The following is a 19,921-nucleotide window of genomic DNA, read 5'->3' on the forward strand; positions in this document are numbered from 1 at the left end:
ATTCTGACCAGTAAATACAGAGAAAACTATATATGCAGAATATTGCACAATCCAATATGGCCACCAAATCTGGTGATCAACTGTGGTACAGAAAGGGATGAAGAACATGTGCACTAATTTTCGAATGGTTCTGACCAGTAATTTTAGAGAAAACTATGTTTGCAGAATATTGCACAATCCAATATGGTCACCCAATCTGGGGATCAAATGTGGTACAGAAAGTGATCATTAACATGTGTTCCTATTTTTGCATTGTTCTGACCAGAAATTTCAGCAAAAACCGAGTTTGCAGAATATTGCGCAATCCAATATGGCTGCCAAATCTGGTGATCACTAGTGGTACAGAAAGTGATGACAAACGTGAGCTAATTTTCACATTGTTCTTAGAGAAAACCACATATGCAGAATGTTGCACAATCCAATATGGCCGCCAAATATGGTGGCCAATTGTGGTACAAAAATATAACTTTAAAATTAACAGTGTACATATTAAACATATTTAACAAAACTGCTTATCATTATTAATGCTATCTAAATCCTATTGGCGAGCGGTGGCCATATTGATTATACAAATGAACCAGCTTTAACAACCTTGGTACAGGAGGTAACCTTAAACTTGTCTGCCAAATTATAAGTTATTCTAACAAATGATTTAAGGAAAGAAGATGTTTGTAGAATATTGTGCAAACCATTATGGCGGCCACACCATGTGACCAAAAGTCTTATAATGAACAAATCTAACTCAGGACAACAGTGTCACAACATACAGTAAACAATATAACTGTAGCTTTAGCAGATCCAAAGAAGAAGATTTTTGAATATTGTGCAAAATTGCCACAAAAACAAAGATGGCGGCCTCACCATGTGACCTATGACCTTTATATTACATAAGGTTATGCACAGCTCATGGGTCTACTACTGTGCAAAGTCTCATGAGTTTTGGAGTTACAGTGCAGCAGATATAAGCATTTGAAATTTGCGGTGAAATAGTAATAATAATCTGAACAAAAACAATAGGTGTCCAGTGCAACTTCGTACATCCTACAAATATTCCCTCTACATTTGCTAGTTAATAACACTTAAAAATGTTTTTTTTTCCCAACCAATGCATATTGTTTCTTTGGCCTATATCCAGGAAAGGGAATAACATCGAGTTAGAAGCTTTCATGGAAGGCGCAGCAGATCTGCCAGTCCATTACACCATCTGCCTTAATGATCTGTAAGGAAGCCTGAGATACATGCTCTAGCCATAGAAAACACAGCACAGGCGTCTGCATCATAAAACATTCTCTTCACATGAAGCCAATCTGGATGAGGCAAAAATAGGGAGATGGGTGCTGAACATTTTAGTAGGTTTATACTGTCCAAATTCACAGGACCTGCACCTATCTCTGTTCGTTTAACTCACAGTGATATTAATGGGAGTCATGAATACAGTGTAGTGTTTGGTGCTACACAGTTTACACAACTCTCATTAAAGAGGTTATCCAGGAAAACCTTTTTTTTTTATATATCAACTGGCTCCAGAAAGTTAAACAAATTCGTAAATTACTTCTATTACAAAATCGCAATCCTTTCAGTACTTATGAGCTGCTGAAGTTGAGTTGTTCTTTTCTGTCTAAGTGCTCTGTGATGACACCTGTCTCGGAAACTGTCAAGAGTAGAAGCAAATCCCCATAGCAAACCTTTTCTACTCTGTGCAGTTCCCGAGACAAGAAAAGATGTCAGCAGAGAGCAAAAGAACAACTCAACTTCAGCAGCTGATAATTATTGGTAGGATTAAGATTTTTTAATAGAAGTAATTTACAAATCTGTTTAACTTTCTGGAGCCAGTTGATATTAAAAAATGTTTTTTCCTGGAATACCCCTTTAACCTCTATAGGAGTAATGTAACATGCATAAAACAGTCTTATCAACTGTTTTTGTCTTCCCAACACCTCCTACAGCAACAACAAAGCAAGAAGGGCCCTAGGGGATCTTTATCTTGAGATAGGTATTGGTCTCGGTGGTGGGACCCGCAACTGCTGACGATTATGGCATATGGAGGGGGGCAATTAACCTTGGGGCTGCATTCAGGGATGATGAAAAATAAATTTGCTTGGTTAATAAAATATTGGTAAGAAATGGGTTACTTTAGTCTAGGTGAAAAGTAACTAGATCCTTCATGAGTGTTTTAGCATTGTCAGTAGTGAAGACAGATGACAATACTATTTTTAGGACCGGAAAATAGACTAGATGTAATGTAAAATACATAAATCAGATTTGTAAGATCTACATTAGGGGTCTTCAGAGAGATGGTCACCAATTTGCGCACACGAGTTTCTAATCATAGGAAATGTTTGAGATGATTTTAGTATTTAATTGGGCACGAATGCTGTTCACTTCATGAGCATTTGGGCAACCACTGCATACTTGAAAGAGAAATGAAAGGTCCTAGGGAATATCCTGGACATTTATCATCGTTGCTTTGGTAAGCGAGTTCTGTAGGCATTTTTTTTTTTTTTTTTGCTTTAGTTTGGCTTATGTATGACATATTTTTTATACTATCACAGGGAGTTGATAAATTTGGCTCACATAAGCAAAAACCAATAAATCGCTTTTGAATACCATTTTTTTTTAGCACACATAAGTAAAAAACAATAAAGGACTTCAGAACACCAATTTGCAGCTTTGAAAAAATATGCGATAATATATATGTGTATATATATATATATATATATATATATATATATACAGTATATATATATATATATATATATATATATTTATTTATATTTACCACTTTTTTCCCCTAAATATACTAACTCATTTATTTTTTTATTTTTATAAATATATACAGTGACCAGTGTTTTTTTTGTTTGCTTGTTTAATGTTAATAAAATGGTTAACAAGGTCTTTTGGGGGAGTGTTTTTTTGGAACAAAATTTTTTTTAATCGTGTGTTTTTATTTTATTTACTTTACAGGCTTAGTAGTGGAAGCCGTCTTATAGAAGGAGTCCATTACTAAGCCAGGCTACGTGTTAGCCACAAAAACAGCTGGCGCTAACCCCAAATTATTACCCCGGTACCCACCACCACAGGGGTGCCGGGAAGAGCCAGTACCAATAGGACCAGAGCGTCAAAAATGGCGCTCCTGGGCCTAGGCGGTAACAGGCTGGTGTTATTTAGGTTCGGGAGGGCAAGTAACAATGGTCCTTACCCACCCTGGTAACGTCAGGCTGTTTTCTTGCTTGATTGGTATTTGGCTGAGAATAAAAATAGGGGGAACCCCATGCATTCTTTTTGCATAAATAAGCATTAAAAAAATGCATACTGTTCCCCCTATTTTTATTTTCAGCCAAATACCAACCAAGCAGCAACAGCCTGACTTTACCTGGGTGGGCGAGGACCATTCTTACTGGCCCTCCGCAGCCTAAAAAATGCCAGCCTGTTACTGCCTAGGCCCAGGAGCGCCATTTTTTATGCTCCAGGCCTGTTGGTGCCGGCTTTTCCTGGCACCCCTGTGGCGGTGGGTACCGGGGTAATAATTGGGGGTTAGTGCTAGCTGTTTTTTGGGGATAACACTAAGCCCCGGCTTAGTAATGTATTCCTTCTATAAGACAGCTTCCCCTACTAAGCCTGTCAGGTAAATATAAAAATGTAAAAAAAAACACAAAAGGTTTAAAAAAAAAATTATTCCCCAAAAAAACCACTCCCCCACAAGCCCTTGTTAACCATTTTATTAACATTAAACAGAAAAAAAAGCTGGTCATCGACGCAATCCACTGAATCCAAAGCAGTCAACAAGATACACGGATCTGAAATGAGAGCAAAAAAAAGAAGAAAAATAGTATAATACATTTATTGTCACCTGCCCGTGCATCTCCCGTGGCGCACGACCACAACTCCCAGCATGCTCTTAAAGTAAGGACATGCTGGGAGTTGTAGTCATGTGGTGCAGGAGATGTGCAGGCGAGTGACAAGCTTGTCACCTACCCCCCGCTGCACGACTACAACTCCCAGCATGCCCTTACAGTAAGGAAATGCTGGGAGTTCTAGTTGTGCGACAGGTGACAAGCTTGTCACCTGCCCCAGAACTAAAACTCCCAGCATGCCCTTACTGTAATGGCATGCTGGGAGTTGTAGTAGTGTGGCTGGGGGCAGGTGACAAGCTTGTCACCCGCCCTCACCGCACAACTGCAACTCCCAGCATGCTCTTACAGTAAGGACATGCTGGGAGTTGAAGTTGTGCGGTGGGTGACAAGCTTGTCACCTGCCCCCTGCCGCTGTAAGGGCATGCTGGGAGTTGTAGTTGTGGGGCAGGTAACAAGCTTGTCATCTGCCCCCTTCCGTACACTTACTTACGTCATGCAAGCCAGGGAAGCGGGCAGTAATGCGCTTCACTCCTTGACCGGCGGTGATCAGAAAATCACTGTAATATCATATTTCCCACTGGGTCGCGTGACACAGGACCCGGCAGGAAATTTGAAATGACAGTAAACTCTGCGGTGATGTAGCAAAGGGAGCCCAGGCTGACACATCACTGAAGCCGCCCGGGACTCCCTCAGCTGGGACGGGAGATGTGCAGTAGCCGTCCCTGCCATCCCTCAGCGTATATCCCAGCACTCAGTGATGGCAGGGATGGCTCCTGCACATCTCCCAGCCCATCTGCAGGAGTCCCGGGCGGCTGCAGAGTGAGGCCAGCCCGGGCTTCTTTTAACATATAACGGAGCAGCAGACTTTTAGTCCCTACTGTAAGATCAAATTTCCCGCCAGGTCCCGTGATTGGCTGCTCGGTCCTGGCCAATCACTGGACCCAGCGGGTAATATGAAATTACATTAGGGACAAGAAAAACTCTGTGGCACCGAGGTATGTGAAAAGGAGCATGGGCTGGCCTCACTCTGCAGCAGCCCGGGCTCCGTCTGATTCTATCCCCGCTACCCTAACTTAATGATAAGGCACTGATTTACATCACCCCCTTGTCTCCCACTCGCATGCTACCTCACATCACCAGCCTGGTACAAGACTACAACTCCTAGCATGCCCTCACTGTAAGGGCATGCTGGGAGTTGTAGTCTTGCAACAGGTAGCAGACAGATGGGAGATGTGCGGTGCGGGCAGGTGGGAGACAAGGGGGGATGTAAATCAGTGTCCCTGTCATTAATTTGGGTAGCAGGGATAGGCTCAGACAGAGCTCCGGGCTGGCTTACATTTACGCTGTTTTGGAGGGCTTGCGACTTTTTGTGAGACTTTCGCACTTGATAAATCCCTGACCACTGCAAAGTGAAAAATAATATTTACTTTCGTAAACTCTTACAGCCAAAAGTCACACAAAAATTTGTTTAGGTGGGGGGCGGAGTCTGGCCGCGGACTGGTATGGCTGTGCGAGTCTGAGCGCTCCTGCCTCGCACCTCCAGAACACCCTTTTATTCCCACTTCACCTCGCCAGGAATGGTGAAAATCGGTTGCTATACACCCAGTGACTCACCTGCAATGCCCAAACAGCAGAAAAACCAGGCAGACGTTACGAAATACTTCGCAAAGCGCTCCGACTGGTCCCCCGCACGAGCACTCAAGATGGTGCCTGATCCCGCCACACACTGTAACTCCGAGGAAGTGGGAGGCCAGGATAGCGACTCGGAGGGTGGAGGAACGGCGGCACTTACACCGGTTTTCTTCAATGCGCTTATGAAGAAGGCGCTATCACAAGCCCTGAAACCAGTCAGAGCGGACCTGGCAGAAATCAAATCGGAGGTACGAGCCATAGGCTTCCGTACGGAGGCCCTCGAGTCGGCGTGCGCGGAGCTTACTACACACTCTGCTGCACTGGCCTCCAGGGCCGAAGTCATGGAGGCGCACGTAAACAATGTCCTTACTCTGATTGAGGATCAGGAAAACCGCAGCCTGTGGAAAAATATCCGCTTCAAGGGACTTTCAGAATCCTGGGCCCCAAAATTGCCTGCGAAATCTTCGCTGGACTGCTGGGAGATGATCGCGCTGCCTGCATCACCATAGAGCGCATCCACAGAGCCCTACGATCTAAGCCGAAGCCTGCTGAGCCCCCCAGAGATTTCATATGCGGCCTCTTATCGTTTGTAGACACTGCAGCCGTCTTACAAGCCGCAAGAGAGAAAAGATCAATCCACTACGGAGCAGATTAAATCTCTCTATACCAGGACATTGCATCTACCACTCTTATGAAGCGGCGCATCATGCGTCCTCTACTAGAGAAACTCAGGGAGAACAACCTGACCTATGCCTGGTTGTTTCCATTTGGACTCTCAGTTCTCAAAGGAGGAAAGAGAATCATCATCAAGACCCCTGAGGATCTGCAGAACGCCTGGCGAGCTTTGGATATCGCCCCGGTTGAGGTACCATCGTGGATGCCGCTCTCTGATCACATACCTCTCCCGCAGCTTCCGCACCTGGGCGAATGGAAACAAGTCACTTGTTCCAAATCCCCGAAGCAGAAGAAAACCCCGGTGAAGACGCATCCCCCTGAGGGCTGAGATAAGTAACCTTTCTGCCTTTATCCTTGCCTACTTACCCTACCTGTAGGGATGGTGGGGTTACGTACTTTACTGATACCTCCACGCCCTGTGGAATTCACCCTGGCATAGACTGCCCTCATGCTTGACCCTCTGATCGGACTTCTGTCTCCGGACTGATTGAGGACCATGCCTGTTTGGTACTGTAGCTGGAGCCCATCTGCTTTATGTCTCGACTCCTCTACCTCCGAATGTGGGGTCATGGGGGGTTCCTCTATAACCAGGATTGCTATGTGGTCCCAAGGACAACTCGCTGTTCCCCCCCCCCTCACCTCTACCCCCTCACCGCTCTTCTAGGATTGCATTGGTTGAGAGGCGCTGCGCATATCCTTGCACAATGCTCTGCGGCTTACCTTGAACACCTGAACACTATACGGTTCTCATTGTTGGCCCCACTCGGTGTGCAAACCTCCCGATCGTAGTACCCCCACTTTAGTTTAGAGTTTTCATCGCGATGGGGACTGATACCGTTGCTCAGCTGCTGCCTTCACAGTCGGAGTCAAGCCATATGCTTAATTACTGACACTGTTACATGTTATGTGTGTATATATTACATTGCAAAATTCCACTGCTAACCTTGATTCTCTTCACCCTCGCTTGCTTCGCCTCCTTCGCTTTCCCTCATACTTTACCCTGCTCCTCGCGTCCCTCTCTTCCATTCCCTGTGCTCCCTCTCCTTCCCTTTTTTCCCTCTTCTTATCTTCCGGTCTCCCCCCTGACACCATCATTCTTTCGAAATCATGCCCCCCTTTCCCCCTCTTCCCCGCTCCTCCCCCTTCGCCCCTCCCCTCCTCCTCCCCCCCTTCGCCCCCCCCTTCCTCCCCCCCTTCTCTCCTTTCCCTTTCTCCCTCCCTGCTCCCACCCCCTGACACAGTTTTCCTAGCTACCCACTACTTACCTGTACCCATTACCTGCTTGGCCCACGCTGAGTGGACCACGAAGCAGGTCCCATCCATATCCCCGTTCCTGCCCCATTTGGAATCCCCTACTCCCATCCCTATCGATACCCCTGACCTTCCTCCTTACTACCCCTTCCTTACCCCCCTCACTAGCTCCTAGTTCCGTGCTTGCCCTCCCCTCCCCCCTCTTTTTCGATCTCCTCTTCCCCTCCCCCTCTCTTTCCTTCTTTACCCCTCGTACCCCCTTTTCCTTCTTCTCTAACCCTCTGCCCTCTCTGATACTGGTCCTCACTTGACTTTACTCACTCAATCTCTTTCTGTTGTCTTGTCTCTATTTCTTCTCACGTCGCTCTCTTCTTCTCTTACCTCCTGACACCGCAGCCATGTCCTCAATCTCCTGTGTCTCATTTAACGTTAGAGGGATGCTAACCCCAAATAAGAGAAATCACATACTCACAGTGACCAAACATTTTAATCCTATGATCTTGTTCCTACAAGAAACCCATTTTAAACAGGACAAAATCCCTAAACTACCAACGAAATCTTACTCCACATGGTTTCACTCTTGTCAGCCAACCTCTGCGTCCAAGAGTGTATCGATAGGTCTTCATAATAAATTGCCAGTAAAGATACTCCAACAGCACTCAGATGCTGAAGGGAGAGCACTCTTTCTGAGAGTACTGCTCCACAACTCCAAATTCCCCTTGGTGAACATTTATGCGCCTAATCATGCACAAGTTCCATGGCTGCTGAACACCCTTGATGACCTGAGGTTGTTTGCAGATGGCCCGATCCTTTTGGGGGGAGGCCTTAATGTTACCCTAAATCCTTCTTTAGACACCTCGTCCTCGAGACCCACCATATCCAATCGCGCCCTTGCCTGCGTACTAAACTCTCTGATTTGTCCCTAATAGATGCCTGGCGGACGCTGAACCCCACAGTCAGAGACTACTCCCATTTTTCAGCTGCTCACGACTCCTTCCAGCGACTGGACTACATCTTCATCCACTCATCTCTACTGCCCTCCCTTACGACTACAGGTATCGATGTTATTACCATCTCTGACCACGCTCCTGTCTACCTTTCTCTTAGCTTCTCTGACCACACATCTCCTACGACACGCTGGCGTCTTAATGAACATATCCTAGAAAATAATGCAGCTAGAGAGGACATTAAAAATCACATAATGTCCTACTTTGAACTCAATGGAGGGTCAGGCCTGGCCACCCCCATTGTGTGGGAGGCCCACAAAGCTTACATCAGGGGAATCTTCATTGCATGGGGTTCTAAATTGAAAAAGACATACCAGAAGGAGATTGATATGCTCCTGCATAAAATAGCTGACCTGGAGAGAATTCACAAGGTCACGCTTGCTGCCACTATTCAAGATGAACTTCGCTCGCTCAGGGAAAAATTATTGACTCACTTAAATTGTAAATCCTCTAAAGCATATCTTAACTTTAGACATCGCTTGTATGCCCACGGTAACAAAGGGGGCAAGCTCATGTCATCTCTACTTAAGAAGGCTAAGGCAAGGCAGCATATCCATGAAGTCAGAGATGATAGGGGTAACTCATGCACTACAGCGCAGACCATTGCGGTCACCTTCCAGAAATTTTACTCCAAATTATATGACCTAGACGGCTCTGAAGACCCCCCCGACACCCATAGCAAAGGCCTCGCTCATCGAGGGCTTTATACAACACCTCTCCCTGCCCTGTGTGAAGGAGGGGATTACCGATAGTCTGTTAGCTCCCATCACAGAGGAGGAGGTGAGGCGTGTGCTGACCTCTTTCCCCCAGGTAAGAGCCCAAGCCCTGATGGCCTTCCCCTCCTGTATTATAAGAAGTATCAGGAAATACTGCTCCCCCATCTGACCGAATGGTGCAGCTCTCTATTTGAGGGCTCCCAATTGCCCAAGCAATCCTTAGAGGCACACATCACTCTCCTGGCCAAGGAGGGTAAGGACCCCAGCGAATGTGGCAGCTTCCGCCCGATCTCACTTTTAAATATGGACCTCAAGCTGTGGGCTAAACTCCTCTCCCTGCGTATTACAAAGGCTGCTTCCACACTTGATAGGTGAGGAACAAGCCGGCTTTGTGCCTGGCAGGGAGGGTTGCACCAACATGGAAAGACTCCTGCAGACTATCTCTCACGCACAATCATCCAAACAGTCATTGGTCCTTCTCGGAGTAGATGCCGAGAAGGCCTTTGACAGAGTTGATTGGCAATTCATGGTGGCGACTCTTCGGAAATTTCAATTTCCAGAACAGTTTGTATCAGCTGTTATGTCCCTATACTGCCACCCCTCTGCTTCTCTCCTGGTGAATGACTCCATATCACCGCCCTTCCAAATAAAAAACGGTGCGAGGCAGGGTTGCCCTCTTTCTCCTACCTTGTTTATCTTGGTGATGGAGACGCTGTTGCAGAGGGTGCGCCAGTGGATGTTACTCAGGGGATTCCCCACGCCGAGAGGCGAACTGAAAGTCTTGGAATTTGCCGACAACCTCTTGTTTCTGCTGGCGAACCCTCTGGACGACTTGCCCCCCCTGATACAACTATTCAACGACTTCGGTGCTGTCTCCAATTTCAAGGTGAATGTGTCGAAGTCGGAGCTACTGAACATCACCCTCCCTTCTAAAGCTTCCCAGATGCTCCGTTCTCAATTTGACTTTAAATGGTTAGACACGCACATTAAATATCTAGGGGTGCATATCACCGCGCAAACTGCCTCCCTGTACGATGCCAACTTTGTACCGCTATTGAATGACATCAAGACCCTTTTGGGGGAATATGACCTGCCCCTGATTTCGTTGCTGGCTAGGCGTAATGTCATCCAATGCTATGTCCTCCCCAAAATTACCTACAAACTCACAATGATACCCATTGCACTTCCGAATCGTTTTTTCACCACAATCAGGAGGTTGTTCTCCGCCTTCATATGGAAACAGAAAAGACCCCGCGTGTCACATACACTTCTTACTCGCTTAAAATCTGAAGGGGGCATTGGGCTACCGGATGTCCGCAACCTACATAGGGAAATTCAGCTTCAACGGTGGGTACGACTCCCCCCTTCATCACATACATACCTTAGCTCCATTTTGCCCTGTATGCCCACTGATGGAGACCAGCTTGCGGAGGCCTGGTTGCCCCCTGCGTCCCAAACCCAATACAATGTGAAAAGTATACACATATTACTAGATGGTATCATCTCCTCTTGGTCCTATCTCTCCTCCTTTCTCTCTCCTGGAGTTTCCCCTCTTCTTCCTTCCCATCTTATACCTGTGGTCGTGGGGATGGAGTCACCTACCTTCGCCCCCTTATGGAAAAGGCTATGGAATATCCCGGTCTCGCAGCTGTTCTCTGGCGGTGGGGCTCCGGCTGAAGCGGACAAACGCCAATTACTCCCTGAGGTAAATCTTAACTTCCTGCACTTGAACCATATTGTATCATCCTATGAGGCTTTTGCCAAACGACACCTACCCCTCCGGGCACTCACGGATTTCGAGAGCTCCCTGCTTTCCCTTGGGGATAGACCTTGGAGACTCAGTCTCACACCCTCCAACTTATGCTGGAGATGTAAATCCCAGGTAGGCACACATTCGCACATCTGGTGGCAATGCCCCAATATTGCTTTGTTCTGGAATGAAGTTGAGTCTAAGCTAGCTACCATTACTGGGAAAAATATCCAACTCACACCGGAGGCAGTACTATTGGGGTGTCCCTCTGTCTCATATGTCCCTGCATCTGACACTCTGATTTCACAGCTTCTAGCAGCCGCTAAATCACTAATCCCCTTACATTGGTTGCAAACCTCGCTTCCAACAATGCAAGACTGGTATGCGAAAATCTCCCAGATCTGTAGGTTTGAAGCCGCGTGAATAGATCTCATGACACCTTCCTAATGATCTGGCAACTATGGCTGGACTCCCCTTACTCCTTGTGAGGCCCCTGGCTGCGGGCGTCTCTTCCCCCTCAAACCCATCTCCCTCCTGTGCACCTCTTATGCCTAGGGAGAGTGCTCTGTGCTTCATCTCGTCCAACTCCTTCCTTCTTAATCTCTATCTTTATTTCCTCCTCATCCCCTCTCCCTTTTCCTTTCTTCCATCTTGCTTTTTCTAATTTCCCCCTCCCTATTGCCTTTACTTGCCCCACCCACTCTTCACCCCTCCGCTTCTCACTACTCTACACCTCTTACCGCTTGCCCCCCCCTCCCCTCTCTCCCCCCCCTCTCCCCCCCCCCTCTACCTGCACACCCTTACCGGTTATTTGCCCACGCTCTTAATACCGTTTTGCTTGACGCTTCCACCCTCTTAGCTTACTTACTCCCCCTCCCTCGTTACTAGACCCCTCCTTCCTCCTCAACACCACCCCTTCACCCTCCTGTGTCAGGACAACAAGTTCAGACTTTCTGGTTCTCACACCTGATTTATGACTGTTACGATTTCAGATTCTTATTGGTTGCTGTGTTATGTTATGTATTGAAAATCTCAGCATATTGCACTTGCTCCACCTGCGTGTGGACTTCTTTCCTTTATGTTTCTATTGTTCAATAAAAATTATAGTTGGAAAAAAATAATTTGTTTAGGTGCTAATGCAACTTTTTTTTTTAAGTAAAAAAAAGAGCTCTAAGTCCCTTGATAAATGTCCCCATATAAGATTTATTATTTTTGTAAAATTGTTTATAGACTTTAACTGCTGGCATATGCAAGTAAATAAGAAAACAATTTCAAGATTTAAAGATTTGTCTTTTACCCTACATACAATACTTATGTTATGGCTGGTGATTATAAAAAGAAAAAAAAAAAAAAAAAACGTACCCCTGGAGCTGAATGTGAACCGGGCAGTGATTGGCTAAGGCGCGCACACCCTAGGCTACAGGGACACAGTTTTCTTCTTATTACAGTAGGACACAGTTATCAGCATCCCTTCTTCTGGCTCACCTGACTCACTATTCAGCTGATGACAGGGAGTCTGTCTGCTTCAATGGGTGGAGAGATCGCTTGGTGGGAGAGAGATCAATCTGCAACTAATGCAACAGCTGTAGGCACCCTGATTGAAAACCACAGGTCTTTTGAATGGATGCAGCTCATTTATGTTTCAGTGGGTGGGGTGGCTGATGTGTGGGAGGGAGGAAAATGGAATTGTGGGATTTGTAGTAAAAAAAAAAAAGTCAAACAGGAAATACCAGTTCACAAAAAGCTAGCCACAGTATTATGGTCATCTCTCAACATAGCTATTTAGCCCCAAGACAAGTGCAGATCCTACCTAAGCATGTCCATTACTGTCTGCCAAATACGTACTAAAATCACCTTATGGTGGATAGCCCCTTTAAATGCAGTATGATAAGGTAATTTTTTTTTTTTTTTTATCTTGGCTCAAGGCCTGAAGTTAACAAAATGTGAAAAAAGTGTCATTGTATGACAATGTGGAAAATTTAAGGACTATCGGATGCTCTAAAAACACAACCAATGAATAAACAATGACAAAGAAAAAAATGCAATTTATAGCATTGTAACTAACAAGTAAAAATACACGCTTTGATCTGTTCGTAATGTTATTGGGCTAGTTATTTAGGATTTTTTAAATAGATTCCCTGGGCTTGCTGTGCCAGACCCTGTGAGTTTTACCCCTGCACCACCAATTACCAATTACCAATTACGCCATTGAGGGAATCTATTACAAATAACATAACGTAAAATCTGGTTCCGACAGATTTATCAAATTATTTCCAAACAGTAAATACATCTGGCTGCTTTTTTGTCAGTATCCATGTTGTTACTGCAGTACCGAGTGTGAGAAATAACCTGACTAGCTTCCAGGGTGTGCAGTATGTGCAGCTAGCCAAGAAAAACAGAATTAAGTCATTCCCATTCTTCTTTACTCCAGTATACCCTTAGTGTACTTTTAAATTATTATACTTGCTAAAGTATAAGTCTGCCACCAGTATTCTCCAGTCAGCTTAACAGTTGCCAATTTTCCCATTTTTCAGTGACTATTGAGAGCTAAGTTTGGTCTCTAAAATAAGAATCACTAGAGGGTCAGGGGGGCCTGAATAAGGCATACTAAATCTAGAAAATAAATTTTAGGACCTTTGATGTCACCCCAGTCCTTTAGCTCTAGCTCCAACTGAGGAGAAGGAGGTAATGGGTAGCATAGGGGGTTTGTGAGAAAAGGGAAGGGGCACATGGAAACAAGTGTGTGGGGCTGAACAACATTCTGTGTGAGAGGGGGCATGAGGCCAGTCTATCTTTTGGTCTAAATTGATTTCAAGGTCTGGTTGGGGGACCATTATTTTGTAGTTTCACCCCTGCTGTGACTTTGATCCCCATTTTCAGACACTATTGTATCTGGAGTATCTGATGGTTTTGGGCAATAATGGGGGCACATGGGGCAGCAGTATACATAGTATTAATGGTTGCAGAAGGGTAGCAGTGTAAAAAATGTGGGTTTTGTTGCTATAGAGGCTGGGGGGATGGCAAAAGTGAGGTGCAAAAGATGTCTGTATGGTCTACAGTCTGCTGGAGAAGTTGTTATATTGGTTTGGGCTGATTTTGTCAGAGCAGTAGTACATAGAGGAAGGAGGGCCCATGCAAAAATTAGCTACGGGGACCAGCCTTCGCTAGTTACACCGTTCCTGGGCAGCAATTCAATATGGACAGGGATAAATATGGGCAGAATTTTATTATTGCTACTAGTCAAACTTAGACTGGGTTTTCATGGTAATTTTGGGCACAACATTGGTCATATAACCAAACAAAGTTGTGTTGCACAGAAATGATGACACTGTGTCAGAGCTGAGGTGACTGAATGCGGTCATGTTGCAACCCACAAATGCCTGTGGCCACAACCAGCCAGTCACAAAACAAATCCATTGTCTGCAACTATCAGGTCGCGATCGTAATCACTTGTGGGTCACATAAGAACCTATGTTACCTTAGCTGTGAAATCAACTGATCATTGCTGTGTAATTTAGGGTAGTGGAACCTCTGTCTAGGTCAAAAATCTCCATGTAGACATAGCCTATTCTTCCTTCCACATTTTGATCTGGTTTTGTTAACCTTTGTGATGCAATATTCAAAGTGGTATTCCAGGAAAAAACTTTTTTTTGTATATCAACTGGCTCCAGAAAGTTAAACAGATTTGTAAATTGCTTATATTAAAAAATCTTAATCCTTTCAGTACTTATGAGCTTCTGAAGTTAAGTTTTCCTTTTCTGTCTAAATCCTCTCTGATGACACCTGTCTCGGGAAACGCCCAGTTTAGAAGCAAATCCCCACAGCAAACCTCTTCTAAACTGGGCATTTCTCCAGACATGTGTCATCAGAGAGGATTTAGACAGAAAAGAACAACCTTAACTTCAGAAGCTCATAAGTACTGAAAGGATTAAGATTTTTTAATAGAAGTAATTTACAAATCTGTTTAACTTTCTGGAGCAAGTTGAGATATATATATATATATATATATATATATATATATATATATATATATATAAAGTTTTTTCCTGGAATACCTCTTTAAGGCCAAAAGCAGTTGTGGATCATACTAAAGAAGAAATAATCACAAAACCCAAAGAAAATCTGATCAAAATCTGAACATGTAAGACCACCCTTTTTATATAATACATTACACACAATATTAGCTTTATACTTGAAATGTATTGAATTAAAGGGGTACTCCAGAGGAAACCTATTTATTTATTTTTTTCATATCAACTGGCTCCAGAAAGTTAAACAAATGTTTTAAATACCTCTATTAAAAAAATCTTAATCTTTCCAGTACTTATCAGCTGCTGTATACTTCAGAGGAAGTTGAGTTGTTCTTTTCTGTCTGATCACATTGATCTCTGCTGACATCTCTGTCTGTGACAGTAACTATCCAGAGTAGGAGCAAATCCTCATAGCAAACCTCTCCTGCTTCAGACAGTTCCTGACGTGAACAGAGGTGTCAGCAGAGAGCACTGTGGTCAGACTGGAAATAAATTCACAACTTCTTCTGTAGTATACAGCAGCTGGTAAGTACTAGGGGGAATAAGATTTTTTAATAGAAGTAATTTATAAATCTGTTTAACTTTCTGGCACCATTTGATTTTAAAAAAAATATATATTTTCCACCAGAGTCCCTGACTCTTCCTGACACTAATCCTGTCTTTTTTTTTTTTTTCTAAAACCCCTTTTCCTACCTTAATCTGACCATGCTTTCCTGCTCTGCCGTCTGTGGGAGAGGAAGGGGGAGTGGCCGGCAGGCGTGACATCAGCTGAAGCCTTCCACGTAGAGGCTCAGCACACGGCAGCTGCTGAGTCTCCTCCTCTCTGTTAAGCACTGCACGTGCCATACATTGAGGAGGAACCTGCCTGCGGGCACAGCACTCGCTCCCGCCTGTCTGACAGGCAGGTAGCTACGCTGAGCTCGTCAGTGTCCCAGCTGCACTATGAGTTTCCAGACTCATGCCAGGCCAGCATGAGTCCGAAATCTATAAGAGACTTGCGGTCAGGACCAATATGGAGACCCCTAGTGGTCATTTTTTCAACGTACAAAAACACATAGAAAGAAATATATTTTTTAAACACATGCATTTGGAAAATTATTCAGCATACTTTAATCTATAAAATAGCAAAAGTTATTTTTATGAAAGATACTCTTTAAAGCCTTATTGGGGGCCAAATAAGCAGAAGAATTTTGAAAACATGCCTGGTTTGGAGTGGTGACGGGGATTTTTGGGCTCTTTGCCATTATTGAGCTCCTGAGAGTCCCTTCCATAGTGCACATATATTTTTCATCTCTTTAGGGAGTGAGTTCAGAGCTTGACTGTTTTCCAGCAGCAATCCCACATGGTCTGCTTTTGCCTTACTTCTCTAGTAGTTACATAGGGTTACACTCTATGTAACTACTCTATACTTAAATAAAAAAAACAAAAAAAAAACAAGGGGTGTCAAGTCTCTGAAATTTTTGCTAAAACAAGTTATAAAATAGTCCACAATAAATATTAATTATTCATTGCAGCACCATGGGAATCAGGCAAAATTTCATACATTGATCATGTGATATGACCTAGGTAGACTTCCCCCCATTGAAAAAGTCAACAATCCAGATTAGAGACTGTTTTTGTTATCATTGCTATTAAATTTGTATACCACGCAGGTGCAGAAACAATCTACTCTACTTGGACTCAATAGCTTTCTGGGCATTTGCAACCTCAGCACAGGGGCTAGGCAAATGGACAGATATGTTCATAGTATAGCTCGATACAAACTAAGGGGTAAAAATAGTTTGTTTCTATAGAGGGAGAAAGTATATAAGGGATTTAAGGTGATGGATAAATTAGGGTGACATAAGCCTCATCAAATTAATGGAAAATAATTTTTTTTAACCCCTTTAGCTTAGTATTCTATAAGAAAGTAATAGTAGAAAATAAGTAGAAAGGTTTTAAAAACCAGGCAACTCTTTCAATGTAAAGAAACATTTGCTTATGTTTTGATTTATTCGTGACTACTACACAAAACAATGAACAACAACTCTATAAACACATAAACAGGGATATATCAATACAAGTATACTAATGTAATAAACAGATAAAAATGTACAATATTAAAACATAATGCATGAATAGAGATCTCATTTTTCATATATGATCTTTTTTTTCTATCTGCACTGAACCTTAACAGCAAAAGCATTTCTAAAACTAAAACTAATGCAAAACATTTTTTCAATATTTTGAAAAATATTGAAAAAAAAAATCAATAGTTAGCAGAAAAGCGTTTACGGTAAGTAAAATCTTGAATCTAAATCCAGCAGTGTATTATCAAATCACAGTCAGGATAAAAATGATAAAATTCCCTTATGTTTAGCTCTTTATATTAAAACACAAACTAATATACATGTCAGAAATTAAAACATGTGACTTAACAAAATAATTTGTAATTGAATGCTTTAGTTTGGGAATGAAAAAACATTTCCTTACACAACTAATTATTTAATAGAATTACTATAATTCTAACTAAATAAAAAAAAACTTTATGGCAGCTTATGGCAGCTTCATATGAAACCATTTATTAATTCTGAACAAAATGATAATGTTGTTATCTTAAATAAGAAGTCAAAATAATGTGCTGCACAATATCTTTTCTTACACGTTTTTTGGCTCTCTAGAAATTCACAAGTGAGAACAAGAATGAAATGCAAGCTACATCAGCAGTAATGGTTTACTTACAAGTACATGGAGAAATTCCCATTCAATCAAACATCAGAGCTTTCAGAATGTTCCTGCAAGTGTTACACTAGATGATGAAGTATCTTATTTAAATGAAGGCAAAGCCCACCCCTGTTCTGTGCATGGAACTCCCCTACACTGGTACAGATGAAATTCTCTGGAATTTTGTAGAATTCTGTGGTGCATTAGAGTATAAAAAACACCATTAATTTTAGAGTGTAGATTCTTCCAAATGCCTACATATGTGGATGTGTATTTCTGGTAGCCACATTTCCTTATGCTGACATGCTACTAACTGTACTTGACCATTATTGCACTGTATGGTCTGTCTTAGTTACAGTTTAATTAGCATTAAGACACTTTCAATATTTTGTATCAATATTTGTCATCCAAAACCAGAAGTGAAAAAAGGAGGGGAAAAAAGGAAAGTGGAAGAAATTGTACCTGTATTTTGAACTAAGTCCCAGTTTTGGCTTACAAATGCTGGAGCAAAATAATGTCAAAATGCTGCCATGTGAAAGTAGCCCTATGCTTTTTTAGACATGAAATACCCCCAAATTAAAGTGTACCTGTAATTAGCAAAGACTTATTTTCTAAATTATATATAAAAAAAAAAACATTAGATGTATATTTGTAACATACATTGGTTAAAAAAAAAAGTGCATATTTTTGTCCCTGCAGCTCTGTGAGGAGACATAAGGGAGAAAATTGGGTGGAAGAGCAGGGTTCTGTGCAGTGAGGACAAGCAGGGCTCTGTGCAGTGAGAACAAGCAGGACTCTGTACAGTGAGGACAAGCAGGGCTCTGTACATTGAGAACAATCAGGGCTCTGTACACTGAGGACAAGCAGAGCTCTGTGCACTGAGGACAAGCAGGGCTCTGTGCAGTGAGGACAAGCAGGGCTCTGTACATTGAGAACAATCAGGGCTCTGTGCACTGAGGACAGGTAGGGTTCTGTACACTGAGGACAAGCAGGGCTCTGTGCACTGAGGACAGGCAGGGCTCTATACACTGAGGACAAGCAGGGCTCTGTACACTGAGGACAGGCAGAGCTCTGTGCAGTGAGGACAAGCAGGGCTCTGTGCAGTGAGGACAAGCAGGGCTCTGTGCAGTGAGGACACGCAGGGCTCTGTGCAGTGAGGACAAGCAGGGCTCTGTGCAGTGAGGACAAGCAGGGCTCTGTGCAGTGAGGACAAGCAGGGCTCTGTGCAGTGAGAACAAGCAGGGCTCTGTGCAGTGAGGACAGGCAGGGCTCTGTGCAGTGAGAACAGGCAGGGCTCTGTGCAGTGAGAACAAGCAGGGCTCTGTGCAGTGAGGCTCTGTGACAGGCCCCTGGCTCACACAGCAGGATGATGCATGTCCTGCCAATGTGTCCTGTATTTGGACTCCTCATAGAGACACACAGGCAATAGCAGCAGGGGAAGCATGTTTTCACCCACAAATATACAAATTTTTAACCAATGTATATTACAAATTTACATATAATGGTATTATCTACATTAACTTATGACAGGTACACTTTAACCCCTTCCCGACCCAGGACGTACCGGTACGTCCTGGGTCCTTTCCTTTTCTATAACGCGGGCCCATGGCGTGGCCCTGCGTCATAGAGGGTTGGGCCCGGCACCTAGCAACTATCATGGCTAATAGCGTGCAGCATTGATCGCTGTGCCGAGCGCTATTAACCTTTTAGATGCGGCGTTCAAAGTTGATCGCCATGTCTAAAGTGAAAGCTAATAAGTGCCAGTTAGCTAAGTGGGCTGTTCGGGACCGCCGCGGCGAAATCGCGGTGCCCCAAACAGCTAGAGGACACAAGGAGGGTGCCTTACCTTCCTCCTCCGTGTCCAATCGCTGAATGACTGCTCTGTGCCTGGGATCCAGGCATGAGCAATCAAGCGGCAGAAACACTGATCAATGCTATGCTAAAGCATAGCATTGAACAGTAAGAGAAATCAATGTACTGCATGTAATAGTCCCCTATGGGGGCTATAACATTGCAAATAAAATGTGGGGAAAAAAAGTTAATAAAGCTCATTTCCCTAATAAAAGTAAGAATCACCCCCTTTTCCTATTTGAAAAAAAAAAACTGTGTAAATAAAAATAAACATATGTGGTTTCGCCACCTGCAGAAATGTCCAGATTATAAAAATATATCATAAATTAAACTGCACGGTCAATGGCATACGCGCAAAAAAATTCCAAAGTCCAAAATAGCGTATTTTTGGTCACTTTCTCTATAATGAAAAAATGAAGGAAAAAAAAAAAACGATCAAAAAGTCCAATCA

The 19,921-nt window shown here is 43.5% G+C and overlaps 1 protein-coding gene across 3 annotated transcripts in view; it reads right to left on the reverse strand.

The window, feature by feature from the left end:
- The window catches only part of LOC130273601 (collagen alpha-6(VI) chain-like), a 199,568-nt gene extending 181,794 nt beyond the window's left edge, over nt 1-17,774 (reverse strand). For all 3 annotated transcript variants that reach the window (XM_056520678.1, XM_056520677.1, XM_056520675.1), the window contains exon 1: nt 17,638-17,774. The gene's annotated coding sequence lies outside the window, so the exon portion shown is untranslated. The remainder of the gene's footprint in view (nt 1-17,637) is intronic.
- Nucleotides 17,775-19,921: the final 2,147 nt, after the last annotated feature.

This window comes from Hyla sarda, chromosome 5 (genome assembly GCF_029499605.1).
Source record: "Hyla sarda isolate aHylSar1 chromosome 5, aHylSar1.hap1, whole genome shotgun sequence".
Lineage (NCBI taxonomy): Eukaryota > Metazoa > Chordata > Amphibia > Anura > Hylidae > Hyla > Hyla sarda.